Raw genomic sequence first — 24077 nt, 5'->3', positions numbered from 1 at the left:
AACAAAGCTTTCATAAATTTGTGAGATTGCATATCATAGCATTATAACCGGGAGAAAAAACATTAACAATTTGCCCATGCACTTTGCAAAGAGAATTTAACCAATAAAAAAATTCCACTTACATGGTTGGAAATTATTCCATCCGCAAGAAGTATATTAATAGAATCGCATTTAGCATTGTGTACACTCGGCTTTCCCTCCTCAGAGTTCACTATTGCAGAGCTAGCACAGGAGAACATGTAAACACATTCTGGCAGAAGCAGCTGAGGTTTGAGGAAATGGAAGCAAGGCGTAGAAGGTGGATGGAATTTATCAGAGAGGTTGCCTTGACTGAAAGAAGACAGCTCAGGATCGGGTTAGAGTCTACTACTAACAAATTCTAAAGAGGCCATCACAAGAGTGGAGGCAGGAAGTGCGAGGGGGAAAATTATGAAGGCCCAGGGAGCTGAGAGTACAATGATGTGGCTGTCAGTGCTGGGAGCAATAAGCAAGGGGTCCATGGACCCCGGAGAACTCCTGTAATAGGCATTTTATTTCCAGTCGAAGCTTGATGAGGTGTCATTTCTAAGGTCATTGCTAAAATTAAAAGCTCCTCGTGTAGGAGGTAGCCTGTTAATCATGGATGAAGATTAGCTGTCCACTAGAAGACAGAGAGAATGCATAAACGGCTCCTGATTATAAGCAAGATGAGTGATATGCTACATGATCAGTACTGAGGCCTCAATGTCTGACAATTTATAAGAATTACTTAGAAAAAGACACCTAAGATATGACTGCCAAATTTGGCAATGGCACAAAGATCAAAAAGAACATAAATTATAAAAAGAACACAGGGGGACACAGGGAAGCTACAAAGGATATAGACAGGTTATACTTCGGTTATAAAAGACTATTGAATGGTTCTTTAATATCATAAGATGGACTCTTTACCTCACAATCTAGCTCATTACCTGCACTGCACTTTCTCTGTGACTTTATTCTGCATTGTTATTGTTTTTGCCTTATAATACCTCAGTGCACTGTTATAATGAATGGTGTGCAAGACAATTCTTTTTCACTAAATCACAGTATGTGTGTCAATTCTAAACCAATTTACCATTTGACTAATTTACCATAAATAACTCCACATCTGGAGTATTGTGCACATCCAGTATTGTATAGACCCTTGTTTAAGAAAGGATGCTTATGTACCAATTTAGGGGAAAATAGTTAGAGTGATAGCTCCAGTGGGCGGGCTGCATCAGGGTGAAACCTGGATAGACTATGTTTTTTTCTACTGGAGTTCAGGAGAGTGAGAAGGGACTTTATTGAAATATGGTGCCTCTCATTAAAGACTCACTAAGCAAGTATCTGGAAGGGCTTTATAGAGATTAGATGGGAGAAGCTGGACAAGGATAACACTTAAAGAGCCAAGTCTAGAGCTGGTAAGTGCACAGACGTGTTGTTGCAATAGAGCTGGAATCAGATGACATAATGGAGATGGAAAAAGACAGTTGTGATAATCCTATAAATACATGTTTTTAAACATATGCCTGGACTCACTTTGATACCAATGCTGATAGAATAGATTCAGCAAACTGCTGGGCAGAATAATAGTCAGTGACTATAAAAATAATGGCCTCAATTTACCCACTATTTAGATGGAAGAGTTGGCTCTCTTCTGGTTACAGATGCAGTTGGAGGCAAAGAGGACGTTAGCAACTTTCCAAATGTGTTTTCAGATGGCTTCACCAAGGTGAATTAGGTGGATGAGAAGGGAAAAGTTCAACGGGCAAGACTTTGAAAGACATCAGCGATAGAATTATTACAGGGTATATTTTTTAAAGAAAAGAACGAGAAAAGTGTTGCCCCACTGACTTGGATAATGGAGCGGTGGCAATGGAAGATATTTTTTTCATCATCTCAAGTAATCCAGACAGATTTTAAAGATGGGAAGCTAATTAGAATCAGAATCAGGTTTTAAACATGAGTAAGTCTGGAGAAATCCAAATCAACACACACAAAGTGTTGGAGGAACTTAGCAGGTCAGGCAGCATCTATGGAAATGAATAAACTGTCAATGTTTTGGGCTGAGACTCTTCTTTAGGAACCAGGTTTATTATCACAGACATATGTCAAGAAATTCATTGTTTGGTGGCAGCAGGACAGTTCAATAAATAACATGATACTACGTTACAACAAGAAATATATTTAAAAAGTGCAAAAATAAGAGCTAAATGGTGAGATAATGTTCATGGGTTCATGAACCAGTCTGAAATCTGATGATTTATCATTATCAACACTAAGTAGGATATTATTTAATTGCAGCCACTTTGATGCTGCACGGACAGATTCCTCCAACTGAAAGGATTCATACTCTGACATTTAGGAAAGCTGGTCTTGAATTTGTGAGGGAAAAGAAGAGTAAGTGTCTTTTGGATGAATAACAGATTACATATGGGGCAAGGATTGTTTTGAGGGATGATTGAAGGCAACAGATGAGGACATCATTTGAGTGGACAGAATTAGCTAACATGTGGCCATGGTAGCAAGTTGGAAAGCCATTTGCTCAGTGTGTTCAATCTGCTGTGGGGTATGAAACTGAAAGAGGTAGAGAAACAAGCTTAAATTACTTTGCAGTATAGAGAAGTAAACTTGAAGCTCTCATTGTACTTCTGGATGGAATCAGCTACAGATTAATTTTGTTGAGGACTCTGCACATTCACAGTCTGGGAAACATAATCCTACACTATACTAATCTTTTGTAAATACATTCCTGTATTCTTATTCATGTCTTTAGGATACCAAAGCATTTTACTACTTTCTTACATTTCAGTTTAATCCCTGGTGGTATGAAGGCAAACACTACAGGAATTTTTATGCAACCTAGGTTCCTGTGACTGCAATCTGATGAATGACAATTAGTAAGATATTGGTCATGTTGGTTTAGAGTAACATGAGAACAGTCCTCATTTCTGCATTGAAATGTCTGTTTATTCAAATAAAAAGCTGCATCCAAAATATACACGCGTAAACAAACAAGCAATTTTCTTTGATGGTTGTCAAGAAAGGTGGAACGACAATGAAAAATCAACTGGACTCTAATTTGGAAACTACTGCTGATTATAAAACATGTAATCTTACAATTGATTTCATAACTGTGGTTTTTCTCCTGAACATAATTGTCCACACATGCCATGACTTACTGAATGGGATGAGTCCACTTTTTAATTATCAGTTATGTTCAAACTCCAATGAAATGGCAGACGGAAACACAGTTGGCAGTATCACACAGAGAAAAAAATAGTATAAATAATCTCAAACAAATTGCTGAAACCAACTGCTAACAGTGAATGATATATTAACTAAAGATCTAACGGTAGCACTTCAAAGCAGAGGCACTTTCCTCAGAAATCTGACTCATATCTATCCCTCAATTAATATAAAGATACAAAAACTGTTCAATATCACCACCTGTTGGAACTGAGGCCGCATTAACTGTGACTCCAGGGATGTTTAGGCCCAAAAACACACCAAAACCTAGGAGAGTGAAAGAAAGGAGTGGAGGTGTGTGTGTGTGTGTGTGTGTGTGTGTGTGTGTGTGTGTGTGTGTGTGTGTGTGTGTGTGTGTGTGTGTGTGTGTGTGTGTGTGTGTGTGTGTGTGTGGTGTAGGGCCATTTATCGGAAGGACGACTGTGTGGGTATGAGTGGCCTGAGAGGGTCAGGCTGTGAGAGAATTAGGAACATGGGGACATGAATGACACAAGCGCAGTGGGAAGAGGTGAAAAGTGGGAGTACCACTGGAGATGAGAGGGTAGAGCTTTAGATATTGGGTTGGTAATGATGGAGAAAAATTACTAGGGGTGGATGGTCAGCTGGTTTAGCATTTGGGAGATTGGTTTGGGGTAGTGACTTTATTAACAGAGTCTTAGATTCATAGAACAGTGTCTTCAGTCTAATCGTTCCATGCCAACTAAGATGACCACCTAAGCTTTTCACATTTGCCTGTTTTTCTCCCATCTCCCTCTCAACATTTCCTACTGTTATATAAATGTGTTCTAAACAGCCTTCAACAGCTTGCTCTGGCAGCTCATACCATAAACACACCACCCTCTGTGTGAAGAGAAGTTGCCCCCGGGTCTCTTTAAAATCTTTCTCTTTCACCTTATATCAATGCTATCAAGTTTTTGATTCCATTTCCCTGAGTAAAAGTTCAACGTCAAGTTCAAGTTTGAGTTCCATTGTCATTCTACATGAATATAACCAAAAGAAACAGTGTTCCTCTGGAGCCAAGGAGTAAAACAGATTACCAACAGCACACAGTACACATCACACATGGTTATGATAGCAGGCAGCCATAAAGTCGCAAAAAAAATAATATGGCCTAAGTCTCCAAGTGGCATGGTCTGTAGCTTGATGTTGTCCTGCTCCATTTTGTTTCTCCACTGAGCAAACACTGGAGGACAGCATTGAGCAAGACTAGGGAACAGCACCAGCGGGAGGAGCCAAACCACAACCTAGCATGGATTCCAGTGCATGCACAAGGCTTCTGCTCTCTCCCATATGACCTCAGGCATCTCCACCTTTGGGTGACCCTGTGACATAAGGGACTAGTCTGCACCACAACGGAGGCAATGCAGATAACCCACCATTGATTTCACCAAGGAAACTGGAAATTGGATTTACAGTATTCCACATTACCAATGTCCAAAAGGGTCATGCAATCATAAGAATAACATCCAAAGCAATCATTTACATCATTTGTTGGACTGCACACTGCCTTGGCACAACAGCAGTATGCAACAAGTTCAGGTAACCATACAACAATGCTATGCAGTAAGTTCAGTTCCATCACTATCGAACAACACACTGATGGGTAGACCTGCAATATTTGATTTTCTTAATATCCAGCATTGTCTTGCGAACATGAGACAAGATGTAAAGGGCGAACAGTTACTCATTTGGTTGGACCCTGAGTGGCTGCTGCATCCTAGGCACTGCCATCTTAGCGACCATTAAAATACTGATGTATCTTCCTGGAGAAAGATAGATGTCTTTGACTCCTGAAATGACCAGACAGAGTTAAGTCTAGGAATACATACATTCACACCTCGACTAATTCCTACTTCAGAGTCTGAGCCCACAGTAATCATAGCTTTCGCAAGCCTGGTAGTATTACATGGAAGTAATCTATAGCTGGTATTTCATGCCATTTAACACCACTGTGCATGACAAGCACACTCTAAAGTAATACAAATGTAGTTTCAATATGTGTCCCACTGTTGCACAAAGTACAAGAAGTTCCATTGTGTAAAGCACAAAAATGTTGTACTACACATTAGGATTTCCATTCCGTTGTCATTTAATTTATAAAATGGGTATCTGAGGGGCAGAAGAACACCCCACCATTCAAATCCTTTCCGAATTTTGAATGGGATTGTGATAGAGAATGCCCACAAATCTCAATCACACCTAATAAACAAGGGAAAATCTACAGATGCTGGAAATCCGAGCAACACACACAGAATGCTGGAGGAGGTCTTGGCCTGCTGAGTTCCTCCAGCATTTTGTGTGTGTTAATCAGTTTTATCATTATATTGTAGACCATTTAACTTCAATTAAGTTTCAAACTAGACAGTCAAGGCTCCAAAATTCAGAACCAGCACTCTAGTCAGTTTAAAATGTTATATTTAGGATAGAGATTTCCCCAATAATGAAAAAGATTTGTTTTTTCTTACAAAACAAAAGCAATATGAAACCCACATCCCAATCCTTGAGACTTTGACCACCCAAGGGATCTGCTGACAATCTTGCAATTATGGTCACCAGGTTTTCCTTCACATCAGATGGTAATATTTTATTTTCATCTAAACATTAAAGCTCTTACGATACTGGAATTTTGATTAAGTTACCTCTGAACCCACTTCCCATAGAATTGTACATTAGAATTTCTTGGCCAATGTCTCTTTCTCATTTGTACTGACATCACCCAGCTCCACTTCACCACTACATTTCTCTGAACTTAAATCATAGTCATATTGATTTGGCATTCATTTATTTTCCATAATCACCATCATCACAGGTGCACCATGTGCTGTGCGCTTAGCACTCTGCTCTACTCATTTTATACATATGACTGTGAGGCTAAGCACAGTTCCAATGCCATATTGCTGATGACACCACTGTTGTTGGCCAATGCAAATGTGGTGACGAATCGGCATATAGGAGGGAGATTGTGATCTGGTTGAATGATGTCATGACAACAAAGGACGGGAGAGATTCCAGAGGGTTGGAGAGTTACGAATGTTGTTCCTTTATTGAAGAAAGAGAGTAGAGATAGACCAGGAAATTATGGACCAGTGAGTTTTACGTCAGTGGTTGGTAAGTTGATGGAGAAGATCCTGAGAGGCAGGATTTATGAACATTTGGAGATATGATTAGGAATACTCAGCATGGTTTTGTCAAGGGCAGATCGTGCCTTACGAGCCTGATTGAATTTTTTGAGGATGTGAGTAACCATATTGATAAAGAAAGAGCAGTAGACATTGTGTATATGGATTTCAGCAAGACATTTGATAAGGTACCCCATGCAAAGCTTATGAAGAAAGTAAGGAGGCATGGGATCCAAGGGGATATTGCTTTGTGGATCGAGAACTAGCTTGCCCACAGTGGTTGTAGACGGGTCATAATCTGCATGGAGGTTGGTCACCAGTGGAGTGCCTCAGGGATCTGTTCTGGGACCCTTACTCTTCGTGATTTTTATAAATGACCTGGATGAGGAAGTGGAGGGATGGGTTAGTAAGTTTGCTGATGACACTAAGTTTGGAGGTGTTGTGGATAGTGTGGAGGGCTGTCAGAGGTTACAGCGGGACATTGATAGGATGCAAAAGTGAGCTGAGAAGTGGCAGATGGAGTTCAACCCAGATAAGTGTAAAGTGGTTCATTTTGCTAGGTCAAATATGATGGCAGAATATAGTATTAATGGTAAGACCCTTGTCAGTGTGGATGATCAGAGGGATCTTGGGGACCAAGTCCATAGGACGCTCAAAGCAGCTGCGCAGGTTGACTCTGTGGTTAAGAAGGCGTACAGTGTATTGGCCTTCATCAATCGTGGAATTGAATTTAGGAGCCGAGAGGTAATGTTGCAGCTATATAGGACCCTGGTCAGACCCCACTTGGAGTACTGTGCTCAGTTCTGGTCACCTCACTACAGGAAGGATGTGGAAGCCATAGAAAGGGTGCAGAGGAGATTTACAAGGATGTTGCCTAGAATGGGGAACATGTCTTATGAGAATAGGTTAAGTGAACTCGGCCTTTTCTCCTTGGAGTGATGGAGGATGAGAGGTTACGTACCCCGTGAGTATCTTGTGACTGTCTTATGACAATGACGTAATTGAGTATCTGGTGAGGATGATGTAATGGTCTTGTGATGGTGGGGTGATGTAATTTCCCACCAGAGAGTGGTCACGTGATGACTTGTTCTTAACAGGGGTATAAAACTGGAAAGCCTGCTTTGTGATGCAGGAGTTTTGTGTTTTGAGATGTTGTTAAATTCATCAGTTACTCTGTTATGCTGCCTATTTGGTCTCATGACGCAGTTTTGTTTTAAAATGGAGTTTTACTTTTTACTATAAGGTACAGAATCGGTGTGCCGGCAGTTTTTGCTAATCACTACCAGTTAGGTTTGAAGTATCTTTGACTTAACTTTAAAGTCTAAGTATTGGAGAGTGAAGATATTACCGAAGTATGGGAACCCGAAGAATCGAGTAAAGTTCAGTGGTTTAATACAGGATCAACCTTGTTGGATCTTCGTTAAGGAAATAGTGACCTGCATCTGAGATAACCCTTGCCTGTAAGAGCAGAAGGGGTTGTGCAGTGCTATTCGCCAAGAAAAAGGACAGTTCATTTAAGCTGTTTTTATTTCCTTCGTCATGAATCTTTCAGGCAAGGCATATTTCAACTAGGATCAGCAGTAACGTCACGTTGTTGAGGAAATCGTTACTTCAGGAAATGCTCTCCTAATTGACTGTATAAATCACTTGGACTTTCGTATTTACCATTTTAAGTCTGTATTCACATTTACCACTTCAAGAACTGTTCGAGTTGCCGTATAGCAGTTAACTTCCTGTTAAGTTAGTCATTTGTTTACTTTTCATTTTTATTGAGCAGAGTTTAATAAATTGTTTATTTGATTATAAAAAACCTGTCTCAATTCTATATTAATTGTTGCTGGAGGCATGTAGTAGCACCTGATAGAGGTGTATAAGATGTTGAGAGGCGTTGATCGTGTGGATAGTCAGAGGCTTTTTCCCAGGGCTAAAATGGTTGCCACAAGAAGACACAGGTTTAAGGTGCTGGGGAGTAGGTACAGAGGAGATATCTGGGGTAAGTTTTTTACTCAGAGAGTGGTGAGTGTGTGGAATGGGCTGCCAGCGATGGTGGTGGAAGTGGATACAATAGAGTCTTTTAAGAGTCTTTCGGATAGGTACATGGAGCTTAGAAAAATAGAGGGCTACAGGTAAGCCTAGTAATTTCTAAGGTAGGGACATGTTCGGCACAACCTTGTGGGCTGAAGGGCCTGTATTGTTCTGTAGGTTTTCTATGTTTCTAGGTTTCTAACAACCTCTCACTCATCGTCAGCAAAACCAAAAAGCTGAAGAAGCTGAAAATCCATGAGCCATAAGGGATCAGAGATTGAGAATGTCAGTAACTTAAAATTCCTTGGTATTAAAATATTAGAGTGTCTGTCCTATTGAAAAGAAGTCACAACAACGCCTCTACTTTCATAGAAGTTTGCATAGATTCAGCATGTCATCTAAAATGTTGACAAGCTTCGATAGATGCCCAGTGGAGAGTATCCTGCATCAAGGCATGGTATGGACACACCAATGCCCAAGAAAAGAAAATCCTACCAAAATTGGTAGATGCATTCCAGTCCATCGAAGGAAAATCCCTTCTCATTACTGAGCATATCTACAAGGAGCACTGTCACAAGAAAGCAGCCTCCATCATCAAGAGCCCCCACCATCCAGGCCAAGTCTCTGTTCGCTATGGCCAATGGGAAGGCGGTCTAGTGGTCATAGCTCCCACACCATCGGTTTCATGAACAGCTTAATACTATTCGATCATCAGGCACCTGAACTAGCGGGGGTAATTTTACCCATCTTCACAATCTGTGGACCCACTTCAAGGTCTCTACAACTCATGTTCTCAGTATTATTTATTTTTTGCATTTTTTAATTATATGCACAGTGTGGCTTATTTTGCACATTGGTTGTTTGTTAGTCTTTAGTTGTGTATAGCTTGTCATTGATTCTGTTGTACTTCTGTATTCTACTCTGAGTGCCTGCAATAATATGAATCTCAAGTATTAAATGGCAACATACACTGTATGAACTTTGAACTTAGATGTACTTTGATCATATGTTTACTTTGAACTTTGAACTTTAACCGTTTGACTGACATCCAATCGTTCCGGAAGCAGAAATTTCCTTCAAGTACTGGAAAGGTAAAAAGCACTTTCTTGAGTTCCCCCCACAAACTCCATCCATCCATCAACTTCATTTCTTCATCTTGTGAATTGCAAGTGCAAGTGCTAATAATGATTCTCCTGGTCTAATGGTATGCTGCTGAGCTCATTTCGATTCCCCCGCCATGTGCCTGTTTTCATCTCCATCACACTGCTCAGCTTCACACTTCCTTTTGAGATCCAGATCTGATGGTTCAAATGCATCCTTTCTGGTTATGCAGTTCTTCAAGTTCACCTTTGATAACGAGGTGATTCATGAATCAAGGTGAGTGATACTAACTCTTGCATAGGTGATGCAGAAGGTGTCCATTTGGCTGGGCAAGTGGTTGCTTCGCGGTGATTTGCCCCTTCAGCTGCTTCCATAGGGCTTCTCTAAGCTCTCAATGCCTCACCTTGTGGTTGCTCAAATTCTCCTTCTCTATAGGGAATGGTCATGGCCAGGGATAACGAGATTAGCAGGAATGTGTTAGGAATGCCTTGAGCAGATCCCTGAATATTTAACTTAGTTCAAATGGTAATTTTTTTCACATGACTGAGTTTAGTATAGAATATCCGGTTTGCGAGCCCGGTGTCAGGTGTGGAAACAACACTGTAACTAAAGCCTTGATATTAGGACATTAGCCGACAGTTCTTTGCTTATCCTTCCAGTACACTCTGGCTGGAGTCTCATTCTCCACTCTCTATTAATGTCAGCTCATATAAAATAGCTATTTGTATAGTAACCCAAATCATCAGGTCTCCCTTTGCTGTCCTCGAAATCTCTTCTCCCCCCTGCCCCATCTCTGCTTATTAAAGTTTGCCATCTTTTCATTAAAGTGCTTGGCTCGTAATGAAACTCCAAGCAATGAAACACTTTTCCTTTCTTTTTTCAACTTGGAACCTGCTGATCATTTGAGATCAATGAAATAGATAAAAAGATGCAGGAACAAATGAAATGAAAGGTTAAAATTAAAGAAAGTGGAAAAACTGGGGGTGAGGTTATAATAAAAAGGATGAAAGATAAGAGTTTATGCTTTAACTGCCTTCCATTTCATTGCTGTCAGCACATGCTTGAACACTTATGGATAATTACAACCTGCCAACCCTATTTTCCTACCTATTAATTTTAATGAATGGAAAATTAAGGGTGGGAGGCACAAAATAACATGCCAAAACATTCTTATACTCCCAGAGCTTGTGTAGAAATGCTGCATTCTACTTGGTGCGTAAGCTCATACTCAATAAGATCTTCCTGCAGTATGGAGATAGATTGTTTATTTATTTATTGAGATACAGCACGGTATAGACCCTTCTGGCCCTTAAAGCTGTGCTGCCCAGCAAACCCCCAATTTAATTCTAGCCTAATCACGGGACAATTTAAATGACCATTTAAACTACCAACCGGTACATCTTTGGAATGTGGGAGGAAGCCCACTGGGACACGGGGAGAATGTACAAACTCCTACAGGAAGCAGCACATATACTTGTAACTTCTATAATTTGTAATGAATTCTGTATTCATAGCCGTGTCACAAATGGACACTAATTGGAGTTATCAAGATTACAAAGGTTTAAATTGTTTAATTGAGAGAACACCTTGATGTTGTTTTTATGAAGAAAAGATTGACTAAAGGAGGAAAATCTTTGTAGAAGGAAACTGCATGAGTATTATTTACTTAAATAAATCTTACAGGAAAGAACCAAAGTACAGATGTGCCAAGCTTTTATTGATGCCAAATACTGTGTGTGAATTTAAAGCTTCCTACTTAAAATGAAAACAGAAAGCAAACATGTTAAAAAGTCAAGTAAAAAGAGAAGGAAATGTATTATCAAAGTTATGCCAACATATACAACTTTGAGATTTACTTACTGCAGGCATTCACAGTAGAAAAAAGAAATACAATAGAATCAATGTTAAACGTCACACGAAGACTACAAACAACCAATATATAAAAGAAGACAAATACAAAATGCAATAAAAAAGAGACCTGAGGATGTGAGTTGTAGAGTCCCTGAAGGTAAGTCCATGGGTTGTGGAACCAGTTCGGAGTTGAGGTGAGTGAAGTTATCCATGCTGGTTCAGCAGCCTGATGGTTAAAAGGAATAATATTTCCTGACCTGGTGGTATGGGATTTGAAGCTCCTGTACCTCCTATCCAATGACAGCAATGAGAAGAGAACATGGCCTGGTTGGTGGGGGTCCTCAATAACGAACAATGCTTCCTTGTGGCAGCGCTGTTTGTAGATGTACTCATTGGTAAGGAGGGCTCTGCCTGTGATGGAATGGGGTGTATCCACAAATTTCTATTCTTGTGTATTGGGGTTTCCTTACCGGGCCTTGATGCAACCAGTCAGGATACTCACCACTGTGTGTCTATAGAAGTTTATCAAAGTTTTATATGACATGCCAAATCTGTGCAAACTTCTCAGAAAGGGAGAAACCTTTGTGATCACATCTATATGCAGATGGATGCACTGTTCTGATAATACCAACCCTATCCACCTCCAATCCCCTAATGAGAACTGGCTTATGGACCTTTGGTTTCTTCCTCCTGTAATCAATAATCATCTCTTTGGTTTTGTTGACATTGAGTGAGATGTTTCTGTTTCATTCAACCAGATTTTCACTCTCCCTCCTGTCTGCCTCCTATACATAGGAGTAAAACAGCAGCCTTCTTTTGTATGAAGGCAGAATATAAAATTGAGAAATCCAAGCTATAGTTTTTTTCCATGTTTTGTAGATCCATGGCATTCTGCTGTACTGACAAACATCAAATCACACTATGGTAGTGGTTAGCACAATGCTTGTACAGCTCGGGGCGTTACGGAGTTCAGTTCTGGTGCCGTTCTGTAAGGCGTCTCAGACTCTCCTCCTGGCTCTTGTCAGGGAGCCCAGCTTCCTCCCACAGTCCAATGATGCACAGAGTAGGTTAGCTGGTCTTTGTGAATTTTCCCATGATTAGGTTATGTGTAATTGGGTTTGTTGGGGGTTGCAGGGTAGGTGTGGCTCGAAGGGCCAGAAATGCCTACTCTGTCTGTATCACTTAATTAATCAATGTGCTGTTAACACCATATGATATAGCAACAGAATTAAGATTTAGGAAACCATGCTGACTTCAGCATGTGCTTCCAAGTACCCGGAAACCTCATCCTTAATAATGGACTCTAGCGTCTTCCCAACTGCTGAAGGTAAATCAGCTGGCCTAAAAATTTCCTGTGTAATACACACCAAATGCTTGAGGAACTCAAGAGGTCAGGCAGCATCAATGGAAAAGGAAGGAATAGTTGACATTCTGGGCTGAGACCCTTCAGGATTGGGTTTTGGCCCAATACATTATCTGCTTATTACTTTTCCATAGATTTTTCCTGACGTGCTGAGTTCCTCCAGCATTTTGTATGTTGCACTGGATTTCCTGCATCAGCAGAATCTCTTGCGACTGTAATCATTCACCATCAACCTCCTCTGATCGTCTCTGCCCTTTGAACCCTTGCTGCAAGTCCACCCCGTCCAGCAGTCTACCAACTCTCTACATTCGCATCTTCTTTCCTCATCTCTGTCCAGCAAAAGCCCGTGAAAAATCTCCTTCCTTAGTTCACAAGACAGAGCAACAAAATCCTGATTGATGCTGGAACCATTGCAGAATCTGGTAATTTTTGAAAAATCACTATGAATGCCTCCACAAAGTCTATGTCAGAACCCTGGGGTGTTGTCTGGTCCAAATGACTTACCTACCTTCAGATCTTTCAGCTTCCCAAGCAGCTTTTCCTTAGTAATGGCAACTACACTCATTTCCGCTCCTGACACCCTTGTATTTCTGGTATACAACTGGTGTCTTCCACAATGAAGACTGATGCAAAATACGTATTACATTCGTCCACCATTTCTTTGACCCCCCCCCCATTACCTCCTCTCCAGAATCATTATCCAGCAGTCCAATATCCACTCTCGCCTCTCTCTTACATTTTTACTCTTTATACATCTAATAAAATGCAGCATTCTCTATTATGTTATTGACTAACTTACCTTCATATTTCATTTTTATTTCTTATTAGCTTTTTAAGTTGCTTTCTGTTGGTTTTTAAAAACTTCAGAATCCTCTAACCACACTAATTTTGCTCTATTATATGCCCTCTCTTTTGCTTTCATACTGTCTTTGACTTCCCTTGTCAGCCATGGTTACCTCATCTTCCCTTTAGAATACTTCTTTTCTATGATGTATCTATCCATGGCCTTCTGAATTGCTCCCAGAAACTCCAGCCTTGGCTGTTCTGCCATCATCCCTGCTAGTGTCCCTTTCCAATCAACTTTGGCCAGCTCTTCTATCATTTCTCTAATTCCCTTTACTCCACCGTAATACTGATACATCTGACTTTAGCTTCACCCTCTCAAATAGCAGGGTGAATATTATCATATTATTATCACTGCTCCTAGGGTTTCCTTTACCTTAAGCTCTCTAATCTGGTTCATTATACAGTACCCAATCCGGAATTGCCTTTTTTCTTCTAGTGGGCTCAACCACAAGCTGCTCTAAAAAGCCACCTTGTAGGCATTCTACAAATTCCTTCTCTTGGGATTCAGCAACAACCTGATTTTTGCAATCTATTGAAATAGATAGGGGAATCTTTTGAAATTCCCCATAACTATTGTAACATGGCCATTTTTACATGCCTTTTCTATCTCCCATTGTATTTTTTTACTCCACACCTTGGCTATTGTTTGAAGGCCTGTATTTATCTTCTATCTGGGTTATTTTACTCTTTCAATTTTTTAACTCTGCCCACAAGGATTCAACATCTTCTGATCCTATGCCATGTCTTTCTAAGGATTTGATTTCAATATTCAAAGTATATTTATTATCAAAGTACATATATCTCACCATTTTCAACACTGAGATTCATTTCCTTGTGGGCATACTCAATAAATCCATCGTAGAATAATAACCATAGTAGAATCAATGGAAGGCTGGTGTTCAACTAACTGGGTGATCAACCAAAGTGCAAAAGACAACAAATTGTGCAAATACAAAATAATAATAATAAATTAATTAACTATAAATATCAAGAACATAAAATGAAGTGCCCTTGAAAGTGAGTCCATGGATTGTGGGAGCATTTCAGTGATGGGGCAAGTGAAGTTGACTGAAGTGATCCCTTCTGGTTTAGGAGTCTGGTGGTTGAGAGGTAGTAACTGTTCCTGAACTTCATGGTGTGAGAGCTGAGGCTCCAGAACCTTCCTGATGGCAGCAGTGAGGAGAGAGCGTGGTCTGGGGTGGTGAGAGTTGATGATGGATGCTACTTTCCTGTGACAACACTTTGTGTAGATGTGGGGCTTTACCAACAGAAATGGGATTTGTATTTTCTTAAATATATTACTATATCTCCAGATTAGTAATTGCACAAGTTCATAATGATCATCTGTTGGTAATATTTAATATACAGTATATAGACGGTTGATGTCCTGAATGAGCTTATTAAATGGAGAAGCAGTGGAGCTTTTACAAATGTGAGTGCACCTTTAAGAACAGAATATATCATGAGGTGTGACCTTGATACATAGTTATACCAGATGCAGATGTTATATTTGAGGATGGCTACAGTCTGGTTCATTATTAATTCTGTCCAATCAGAGGGTGAATAATTCCAACAATAAAGAAGGAAGCACAGATTCTGCAATGTGATTTATGTGACTGGATGCATGCACATTTCCTAGAAGCACCTAGTATAGCAAGCACAGGGATCAGTAGCTTAAAGGTCAGCCAATTCAGCCTGAGGCATGATTGATTCAGACAGGAGCCCCTGTTGCAATGTTAGCTCATCAATCACAGCATGTCACTAGGGAAACCCTATAAATAATGAACTTACTAATAATAAATGAATAGGTTACACCTCAACGTCATTGCAGGTAGAGTTGTTTGGGTGGGTTGAAATTAATTTGGCGGGGGATGGGAACCGGAGTGATAGTGCTAAAGATGGGGTAGTTGGTTCACATTTGGGGCAGTGTACAGTGAGACTCCTAGCAAGGAGAGGCTGATGATAGGGCAAATTGCAGTCAGCAGGATTTGTTGCAATGTAAAAGGCGGACAAAATTGAAAAGGGTGAATAGAGGACTGAAGATGTTATATTTGTATATGTGCAGTACACAGAATAAGGATGATGAACTTGTAGCACAGTTATGTATTGGCAAGTATGATGTTGTAGGCATCACTGAATTATGGCTGAAAGAAGATTATAGCCGGGAGCTTACTGTCCAGGAAGGCAGAAGGAGGTGCGCGGCTCTGTTGGCAAAAATTGAAGTTAAATCATTATACAGAGGTTACACAGGGCCAGAAGGTGTTGAATCATTGTGTGTCTACAGCTAAGGAAATGCAAGGGTAAAAAGACCATCATGGGAGTTACTACTGCCAAACAGTAGTAAGAATGTGGTCAACAAATTACAATGGGGATAGAAAATACATGGAAAAGGGGAATGTTACAATAATCATGGGAGATTTGAATATTCAGATCAGATTCAGATTCAGATTTAGTTTATTGTCATTTAGAAACCACAAATGCAATGCAGTTAAAAAATGAGACAACATTCCTCCAGAATGATATCACAAAAGCTTATGACAAAACAAACTGCACTAGAAAATCCCCATAACATTAGGCAATCCCCAATCCAGAGTCCGGAGAGGCTGTTGGGTATTAATATCATGCTACCGTCTTAGCGCATTCCCCGGAAAGGAGCTCCAAAGCCACCAAACAAAACAAGACCAAAAACTAAAGCTACAAGACCTGCACAAAACCACATAGTTACAACAGTGCAAATAGTAGCATAATTGATTTAAAAAAAAACAGACCATGGGCACAGTAAAAATAGTACAAATATGCATGTAAATTGGGAAAATCAGGTTGATGCTGAATTCCAAGAAGGGGTATTTCCAGAATGCCTATTTAGAATGCTCTTTAGAGCAACTCCTGGTTGAGCCCATTATTATCCACCAGAATATATCAGCTATTCTGGATTGGATGTCGTACAGTGAACTGGAATTGATTGGAGAGCTTAAGATAAAGGAACCCTTGGGGACAAGTGATCGTAAAAAGATCGAATTCACCCTGAAGTTTGAGAAGGAGAAGGAGAAGTTAGATGTATCAGTACTACAGTGGAGTAAAGGAAATTACAGAAGTGTGAGAGAGGAGTTGGCCGGAATATATTGGAAGAGAACATTGATAGAACAGGGATGATAGTAGGGCAGCAATGGCTGGAATTTTGGGAAGGGAGTTGGAAGGCACAGAATATATATTTATCCCAAAGAGGAAGACATCTTCTAAAGACAAGATAACACAATCATGGCTAACAAAGGAAGTTGAAGCCAACATAAAGGCCAAAAAGAGGGCATACCTGTATGATAGAGCAAAAATTAGTAGGAAGTTAGAGGATTAGGAAGTGTCTAAATACCAACAGAAGGCAACTAACAAGGTCATTAAGTAGGAAAAGACTGAATAGGAAAATAAGCTAGTCAATAGTATTAAAAAGGATACAACAAGTTTCTTCAGATACAAATAGCGTAAAAGAGAGGCAAGGGTAGATATCAAACCTCTGTAAAATTACACTGGAGAAGTGATAATGGGGACAAATGGTGGACAAACTGAATAAGTATCTTGCTTCACTCTTCACTGTGCAAGACACTTGCAGTATGATGGAAGTTCTAGGTGTCAGGGGTCATGAAGTGTGTGAAGTTACTATTACTAGGGTGAAGGTTCCTGGAAAACTGTATGTAGATTAGTCACCTGGACCAGGGTTTTGAAAGGGGTGGCTGAAGAGACCATGGAGGCATTAGTAATGATCATTCAACAATCACTAGATCACTAGGTCTGTTCAACATGTACAAACAAGCTGGATCAACTCAGCAGGTCAGGCAGCATCCGTTGAAGTGAGCAGTCAACATTTCGGGCCAAGACCCTTTGTCAGGACTAGGTCTGTGTTGGGAACAATTTTTTTTATGCTATATGTCAATGATTTGGATGGTGTAATTGATGGCTTTGCTGCAAAATTTGAAGATGATATAAAGATAGCTGGAGGGGCAGGTAATTTTGAGGAAGTAGAGAGGCTACAAAAGAATTTAGACAGATTAGGACACTGGGCAAAGAAATGTCAGATGGAATACTGTGTCAGAAATTGTGTGGTCCTGCACTTTGGTAGAAGAAATGAAAGGGTTGACTATTTTCTAAATGGAGAAAAAATACAAAAAAACTGAGGTACAAAGGGACCTGGGAGTCCTTGTGCAGGATTCTCTAAAGGTTAATTTTTTTGATTGTGCTTGTGGTGAGGAAGGCAAATGCCATGTTACCATTTATTTCAAGAGGACTAGAATATAGAAGAAAGGATGTGATGTTGAGATTTTATAAAGCACTTGGAGGATTGAAAGCAGTTTTGGGTGCCTTATCTTAGAAAGGATGTGCTGAAACTAAGGGCTCAAAGTAGGTTCACAAAAATGATTCCAGGATTAAACAGCTTGACACATGAAAAGCAATTGATGGTTCTGGGTCTGTATTCACTGAAATTCAGAAAAATGAGCGGTGTCCTAATGGAAACCTATTGAATGGTGAAAGACTTTTATGGAGAGGATGTTTCCTATGGTGGGAGTGTCTAAGATCAGAGGACACAGCCTCAGAATAGAGGAGTCCTTTTAGAATGGAGATGAGGAGGAATTCATTGCCACAGGCAGCTAGGACACAAAGTCTTTATGTATATTTAAGGCAGTGGTTGATAGATTCTTGATTGGTCAGGGTATGAAGGGATATGGTGGGGGGGGGGGGGTGGTGTTTGGCAGTGAAGGCAGGAGATTGGGCCTGAGAAGGAAAATGGATCAGCCATGATGAAATGGTAGAGCCGACTCAATAGGCCAAATGGCCTAATTCTGACCTCCTATATCTTATACTCTTACTTCTTCAAGTTAATATTTAGAAGGGATGAGAGATTCATCTGAAGCAAAACAAAAACTGTATTACCACCTAATATCATATAGAATGCAGTGCTGGATGAGCTTTGTTACTTCCTGGTCATTGATTGTCTGCTCAAGCTCAGCATTGGATCAAAGTCTACAGTCTTACTTGATAATTGACGGGTTTACTGACGGAGGGCTACTTCTTTAAAGGTCCCTTCTTTCAGATGTCATGTTAAACTGAGGTTCGGTAAAATGCGTGTAAAACATTGAACAATATGTGAGGTAAAGAAATCACTTACAATTTAAAGTAAAAGATTCCTCTGGGTATGCTAACTGTAAATATACCTCAATTATAAAACTAACTTTTCTGGTCCAGTGATATAATCTCTGAAGGGCTCCCAGCATTTTTATTTAGAAACAATCAGGATTCTTTGATTTTTAGGGCATCAGGCTTAAATTCAGATCTTCTATATTTGCATCCAAAATGTGAATTGTCAACATTTTAAGTCATCCTGAAAGCACAGTCCTTGCATGTGTGTAAATCTAACTGGAATGGGTGAATCCCAGGAATCAGGAATCTAGGACCACCCCCTTTCATCCAATGATATTTCAATACAGAATCAAGCAAATCTACTGTCCAACAAAGTTAGAGAGCATCATCAACTCAAAACACACAAAGTGCATAATTGAAGGCACACTCATGAGCCAGGAATTCTATGAATGTTGCAGATGACCACTGGTGAATCTCAGCGACTTCTGGCTGATGGGCAGTGAAACAAAGAAAGCAACTAAGTACTTAGCTAATTACTTGTTTTCTGGTAAACGATCATAGCAAACAATAGACTGCAACTTCCCTTTAGATTTGGAGGCAATTCGATGCAGCAGAGTCAAGGCCAGGCGAGGCAGTGGGCCCATTGCCAACAGTAAGAAAGGCCCAAGGTTTGATAGATTTAAACATTTGAAAAGGTTGGGTACAGGCTGAATCAAGGTGGCAGGTTCCAGGCCCCAGAGCGTATTGAAGCGACAGAACTCGATGTTTGGACGACAATTTAGGCGCCAGGCCGAATTGAAAAGGTGAAGGTGTTGTGACCCAAGGCAAGGGATAGGCCGTTTCCGTTTACTTGGCTCTACGCTGAACTATCGGTCTGTGGACAGACTCTCTTCGTGGGTGTCAGTTCAGAACACTGTTTGCTTGCTTTTATTTTTTGCATGATTTGTTGTTTTCTCTCTGCTCATTAGATGTTTGACTATCTTCTTTTTTAATGGGTTCTTTTGGGCTCCTTGGTTTCATGGCTGCCTGGCAGGAGATGAATCTGAAGGTTGTATAATGTATACATGCTGTACTTTGAACTTTGAACATATACCAATCCTGAGAAAGGTGACCATGTGGTGCTATAGGGATATCTGGGAGTAGTTAACTTTTGTTTTTTTTCTCTCAGGAGTGTGTTGTGGACTCGTAATTGTCCAGAATGAGACCACGACAAGCTCCTTGTTGCAACAATTTACTTTCCACCTTTCTGCTTGAGTGGTAATGCACCTCAGGAAAATGATGAAACCTGAGAGAGAATTTTGGCCGGCTCTACACACTGAGGGTATTAATTACCCAAACAGTTCTGATAATTAAATATGACCCACAAACTCTACAAGATTTGACAAAGCTTAAAGTGACCTCCACAAAATTAAGGATAATGCAATTTTTATTTTGCTTAACACTGAAATACGACTTTAAAGGAATCTGAAAGAGTGCAATGGATTCACAAAAATTAATTTAAATTACAGTATTAAGAAATCCTTTTGTTTTCAAGGATATTTTTTGCTAAGGGCTGTTGACATCTATTTGATACTTACTTAGTTGCATTGTTTTAGCCATTGAACAGGAGGGAAAGATCAACCATAAATTAGAACAGTCTGTTTGCAATCAAGAGAAAATCTGCAGATGCTGGAAATCCAAGCAACATGCAAAATGCTGGAAGAATTCAGCAGGCCAGGCAGTATCCATGGAAAAAAGTATAGTCGGCATTTCAGGCCAAGACCCTCCAGCAGGACAATCTGCTTATTAGGTGATAGGAAGGAATATAGTCATTTACTCAGCAGAGAGAATCATTTGAAGAACACACTGCACTAAACACCTACAGAATCTACTTCTGAAAAAATTATCTAGGCTTAAAGAAACAGAACTCACAAATGAAAATACAGCAACATTCTTACACTGTAAACTGAGTTTAACCTGCAACTGTGGGACTTGTGCTTTGTTGCATCACCATCACAATTTGGGTAACAGCATTCACATGGTAAGAAGGTAGCATATTCCAATAGTCTGTCCTAGAGTAGTGAGCACATCCTGTCTCAGCATTACGTTGAAGGTGATCAGTTTAAACTCTAAATTTCTCAGTGTTATTATTTCAGAAGACCTGTCCCAACTCACGTAAGTGAAATTATGAAGAAATCTACTTCCTTAGGAGTTTGCGAGATTCTGCATAACATCCAAAACTTTGACAAACTTCTATAGATGTGTGGTGCGGAGTATATTGATTGGTTGCATCAAAGCCTTGAATGGAAAATCCTACGAAAGGTAGTGGATACAGTCCAGCCCACAACGGGTAAAGCACTCCCTACCATTGAACACATCTACATTAAAAGCTGTCACAGGGAAGCAGCATCCATCATCAGGGACCTCAAACACCCAGGTCATGCTCTCTTCTCACTGCTGCCATCAGGAAGAAAGTACAGGAGCCTTAGGACCCACACCACTAGGTTCAGGAACACTTATTACCCCTCAACCATTAGGCTCTTGAACCAAAGGGGGAAACTTCACACAATTTCATTTGCCCCATCACTGAAATGTTTCCACAATCTATGGACTCACTTTCAAGGACTCTTCAATTCATGTTCTTGATATTTATTGCTTATTTATTTATTTTTATTATTTCCTCTTTTTCTATTTGCACTGTTTGTTGTCTTCTGCATTCTGGTTGAACACCTTAAATGGGCAGTCTTTCATAGATTATATTATGGTTATTATTCTATAGATTTAATGTTTATGCCAACAAGAAAATCAATTTCAGGTTTGTATACGGTGACAGATATGTACATTGATAATAAATTTACTTTGATCATTAAACTTTGTGCTACCACTGCTATTCTTCATTGTTGCTTGTCCTCCAGACTTTCCAGATTGCTGCTGATGAGAAGATGATGTGGACGTGTAGAGCCACAAGAGATGGCAGTTACTGGAATCTGGAGTAGCACACGACATGCTGGTGGAGCTCAAAGGGAAGATCTGAAGTCCTGTGCCAGAACTGGGAGTGGAGAGGTGAGATGGCCAGTGTAGAGAGGAGAAAGAGAGTAGCGGGGAAGGACTCCAAGGTGGTTGGTGGACCTAGGAGAGATGAAAGATCACAGGCAGGTAGTGCCAGGTAGGGGAGATGAGCGAAGTTGTTGTTGGAAAACTATAGAGAGTGATGAACGGAGGCAGACAAAGAACATTTTGCAACAGACCTACGCTCATTTCACAATAGACAAGCTGAGCTCCCGGTTACAGTTCATTTCCACTCCCCTCCCCATTCTTGGCTTTCTCTATGACCAAGATAAAGCCCAACAAAAACTGGAAGAGTAGCACCTTATATTCCACCCAGGTAGTCTGAAACCCAATCGTATGAATATTGTCTTTTCCAACTTTAAGTAAACCCTGTTTTACTTTTGTATCTTCTCTTCCCACAACCACCCCCACTCCACAACTTCCTCTCTGAACCTCCAGTAATTTCATTTTGTCTCTTTTCCCTTCACAAACCTATCACCTTGTGCTACAGAGTCCTGTCTATATCCAATTTCCCAAACAAACCATTTATTTTGAAGTGATAAATAAACTAAAACCACTGAACTTAAATTGTTGAAAATTGGTTAGTGAGAAAAAGGAGAATTTTTATAATTGCATGCTTTAAGCTCCCAAACTTTTTGCTCATCTCTTTCCACTGATTTCAAAATCTCAAAGACTCCTTTGTGGTTTGCTGCTAGTCTTGTCAGCTCCAATGAAAACAGAACAAATTTTAGAGCTCAACTTCTTTAGGCATTTATGAATGTAAGCAGTCTTTTAAAACTCTATTTATTCCTTGGGAGCTTGTCCATGAGCTGTGCAGGAATAAGTGATGAGTAAGGAGGTATGATCATCATTTCAATGCCTCATCTTGATGTGATTTTAAACTTAAATTGATAAAATGCCAATTTGAAATGCCAATGTTGTCAGAGAATGACTGAAAATTAACCAAATTTAATTAGGTTTGAGAATGAGATTAGAAACATCTATTAGTGCTGCAGTTCTATAATTTTCCTACTCATTTTAATTAAGAGTAACATTGTTTGAGATGTTAAACACTGGCTAGTTAAGTCCCTTGCAATTTCCCACTGGGTGGATTTAAATCATTTTTATCTTATGTCAGATGACTATTTACTTTTGTTAAGTGTATTTTGCCAGTAGAAATTGGTACTGAACAATGTAAATTCCCCACCAACGTACGCAGCTTACAACCCTCAGCTCACATGACTTGGAGCCAAATTTCAGAATAGCACAGTAAAGGGAAGATATTAATGCAACATATATTTAATGTAATCAATTGAAGATAATTTGTTTTAGGTTAAAAATATACCCTTAATAATTACAGAACTTCTAAAGGTTTGCCAGTCCTTGATCCCTCAACACAGTCAGTGGACGATACACAACAACATAAACACTTACAAATTGATCAGCACAAACTATACTTCAAAAAATGTTGTTGTTCTAAGCAGTAGATAGGTGGGCAGTTGCCCATATGGTTAAGTGGTAGGATATTTGATATTTATCAACAAGGTGCTGAGATTGAATCATGGAAAAAGCATAAAATAACATGGAAATTATATAGATTTCTCAAATTCCTTTCAGAATATCCTAAATGTGTTAATAGCTAATAAAGAACTGTTGACATATAAGAAAGTGGTTAACTCGCATATCAAGGTTTCACATATAGCAATGTGATAACAAGCGGATAATCTGCAGTAATTTTGAGTGAGGTTTAAATATTTTCCATGTCACAGAAAATGATTCATTTTCTACAAAATAATGCCATAAGATGTTTTAGTCTACTTAAAAGCACAGGCAATTTCAACAAATTCAAAGTAAATTTATTATCAAATACATAGGTATACGTCACCATATTCCACCCTGAGAATTAATTCTTGTGGGTAAATAGAAGAAATGCGATAGAATCAATGAAGGACCGCACTTAGCAGGATGGACAAACTACCAATGTGCCAAAGACAACAAACTGAGTAAATACAAAAAGGGAGAAAAAAGAAGTAATAAATAAACAAACAAATAAGTAGATGGATGAATGAATGAATGAATGGATAAATCAGCAATAAATATCGAGAACATAAGATGAAGAGCCCTTGAAAGTGAGTCCATCGGTACGTCTCGCTCCAAAGCACAACCCGGCAACATTGCTTCAGGAAAGCAGTGCACTATTGCATAGTAATCTGCCCATCCTATTTGAGTGAATTTTATCAATTTGAATTTAAAATCACATCAAGATGAGGCATTGAAATGATGATCATACCTCCTTACTCATCACTTATTCCTGCACAGCTCATGGACCTAGGAATAAATAGAGTTTAAAAAGACTGATTGCATTC

At 39.7% G+C, this 24077-nt stretch overlaps 1 protein-coding gene across 5 annotated transcripts in view; it reads right to left on the bottom strand.

Annotated features, from left to right (window-relative positions):
* The window catches only part of LOC132391542 (uncharacterized), a 73939-nt gene that overhangs the window by 5203 nt on the left and 44659 nt on the right, over positions 1-24077 (bottom strand). The window contains exon 1 of one of the 5 annotated variants that reach the window (XM_059964863.1): positions 123-9554. The exons of the other annotated variants lie outside the window; for them this stretch is intronic. The gene's annotated coding sequence lies outside the window, so the exon portion shown is untranslated. Of the gene's footprint in view, positions 1-122; positions 9555-24077 lie in introns of those variants that run through there. 5 annotated transcript variants of the gene reach the window in all.

The sequence above is a fragment of the Hypanus sabinus genome, chromosome 3 (genome assembly GCF_030144855.1).
Source record: "Hypanus sabinus isolate sHypSab1 chromosome 3, sHypSab1.hap1, whole genome shotgun sequence".
Classification (NCBI taxonomy): Eukaryota; Metazoa; Chordata; class Chondrichthyes; order Myliobatiformes; family Dasyatidae; genus Hypanus; species Hypanus sabinus.
This window is presented reverse-complemented; position numbering and strand designations above follow the sequence as displayed.